At 32.1% G+C, this 2,768-nt stretch overlaps 1 long non-coding RNA gene across 1 annotated transcript; it reads right to left on the bottom strand.

The window, feature by feature from the left end:
- Nucleotides 1-2,060: 2,060 nt before the first annotated feature.
- LOC149615309 (uncharacterized) lies at nt 2,061-2,452 on the bottom strand. The gene is made up of 2 exons (XR_016376169.1): nt 2,326-2,452; nt 2,061-2,253 (listed from the first exon to the last, which is right to left on the bottom strand). It is a non-coding gene; the product is annotated as an uncharacterized LOC149615309 (long non-coding RNA).
- Between the last annotated feature and the right edge of the window lie 316 nt (nt 2,453-2,768).

Below are 2,768 nucleotides of genomic sequence, written 5' to 3'. Positions count from 1 at the left end.
ACAACAAAATACACTGAAATACACTGAAACTACAATAAAAACACACCAAAACACAGTAAAATACACTGAAATACAATAAAACTATAACATAACACACCAAAAGACAGTAAAACACAATAAAATACACTAAAAGTACAATAAAACACTCTAAAACTACACTATACCACAATAAAACTACAATAAAACACTCTGAAAGTACAATAAAACACTCTGAAAGTACAATAAAACACTCTAAAACTTCACTATACCACAATAAAATACACTAAAATACAATAAAACACTCTTAAACTACACTAAACCACAATAAAATACACTAAAAGTGCAATAAAACACTCTTAAACTACACTATACCACAATAAAATACACTAAAAGTACAATAAAACACTCTTAAACTACACTAAACCACAATAAAATACACTAAAAGTACAATAAAACACTCTTAAACTACACTATACCACAATAAAATACACTAAAAGTACAATAAAACACTCTTAAATTACACTATACCACAATAAAATGCACTAAAAGTACAATAAAACACTCTTAAACTACACTATACCACAATAAAATACACTAAGGTACAATAAAACTACAATAAAACGCACCAAAGAACACTAAAACTGCAATAAAACAGTCTAAAATTAACTTAAATTACAACAAAACACACTAAACTACAGTAAAACATGTTAACAAATAGACCCTGAATTCAACCTCGTACAGATAGGCAGTTCAGCGTTATTATGAAAAATGCAGAAATAATATCCTCATAAAAAGTTCACCACAATGTTTATTGGTAACATTTATTTTCTGTTTTTCTTTACAATTAATTGACAAGAGATATTTCATTAAGAAATACAATGAAGAGGTATTGTTGTTATTTATTTGTCTTTGATATTTCTTTTTTCGTTAGTAAATATATTACCTTTATCTTCTATTAGGTTATTTGATAGGTCCAAAGTATGAAAAGGTACATTTGGATTACTTATCAAAGCCAATGCAAGTTTATGAGCAAAATCCCTATTTTTAAATACAAATCTTTACATTAAATCACGCAATTACATTAATTATAAGAATAACTTGTACGAATATAAGACATTTAACTCATATACTATCTAAATTCCTCAATGGGATCAATTTTTTTTCAAAACAGCCAAAATCTGTTCCAAAATGCATGTTTATGAGCAAAATCACTATTTTAAAATACAAATCTTTACATTAATTTAACTCCTATATTATCTAAATAGAGTTCCTCAATGGAGACAGTTTTTTCATAACAACCAAAATCTGTTCCAAAGCTTCCGGAACCATTGTTTTTATACACAATGTAAGGTAGATTTGATTTTCTTTCTACCTACTCTTTAAAACTAACCTGATAAATTACTTCTTTTTTGTAAGTTTTATATTTTTCATGTAAATGGAAGCTTCGAGATCAGTAGAACCTCCTGGAAGAGTCTGGATATTTTTCCTTTAGTTCAGTTTTGAACTGTCGAAATAAGATACGGTTCTTTTCTTGATCGGTATCCTTTTCTTTATGGAATGAGTTGGCCGTTTTCAGACCATTATGGTTGACAAAAAGCGTTATTTAAAACTGAAAATTTGTATCCTACAACGTGTAATTCGCAAACCTACAAAGATATCAATCAATGGGTTAGTTATCGATGGTTTCTTCTTTCTACACACGGTGGTATCTTGGTCTTACTTGACTTTTAAATTAAAGTCATATTGTCTAAACCTTTCATCATGATAAGGCGCTGAATTTCTGCTGAAGAAGAAAGGTTCCCAAGGATCTCTCCACAAGACTTCAAAAATGACAGCTAACTTATTAGTCATTGGTTCTCTATACCAGGCTTCGTAGTCAATATGTTTCTGACATTTCCAACAAAGCTCGATATAAAAGAGGTGGGCGTCCATCATTTCCAAACGTTGTCCGTTTTATCCTTGGGTATTTGGGCTATTTCTTTCATTTCGAATGCGGGTACAACGTAAACAGTTTTATCATCTTTTCGAGATTCGAGAAAGAGCCTATTTTCTCAGGCATACTCCAGGAAAATTTCGTGGAGGTTATAGTTGGGCATCATATCGACGTCTAAGACTAATACAAATTCTGTGGTGGAATTTCTTCTCGCCACCTTACGTAATAACGTTATAACTTGGAGGTAGGTTAGGTTTAGACACGTTAGGACGAGTCCATGCGTTTGGTGTTGGCCTGTAAACGGGGTAGCCTCTGCCTCTACCGTTGGCTTTAGTACGATACTAATAGAAAAATTAGACGTGAATTGTTTTGAATACGAATGATTTGAAAGGAGAGTATTTACACACGCTTACTTTTCTGTGATTGTATTTTGAAACTAAGTACTGGTATTTGATTCCGTTTGGGCTGTCAAATCTTTGTTCCTTTTGTAAGTATAACTCTACACCCGTATCAGTCGTTTTCCAGTAAGACATTACCGACCCAAACCTCTACTGTATCCGCTACGTTATGAACTTGACACATTTTCATTTAAAAATGATAAAACTTTACCGCCACCCCATAATATACGTTACTTAGTGTAACTTTTAATTTCCATTAAAACAATACCAAAATCAAAATAAACTCCTTGACAAAAGGTTGAAATTCTGAGTCAAAACTAAAAATTACAATGGATTGCGCAACTTCCAGCAGGGAATTTTCCAATAGACGGCGCACGGTGTTTTCTCGCTAATGACGTCACAGATACAGTTGTAGAAGAGACTGACAGGTGTTTTCCCGCGCAGTGTTTTCCCGCCAG

This window comes from Phalangium opilio, unplaced genomic scaffold (genome assembly GCF_054372755.1).
Source record: "Phalangium opilio isolate 3A_F unplaced genomic scaffold, DU_Popi_V2 ptg000225l_1, whole genome shotgun sequence".
Taxonomy (NCBI): domain Eukaryota; kingdom Metazoa; phylum Arthropoda; class Arachnida; order Opiliones; family Phalangiidae; genus Phalangium; species Phalangium opilio.
The sequence above is the reverse complement of the archived record's forward strand: the minus strand, read 5'-3'. Positions and strand labels throughout refer to the sequence as shown.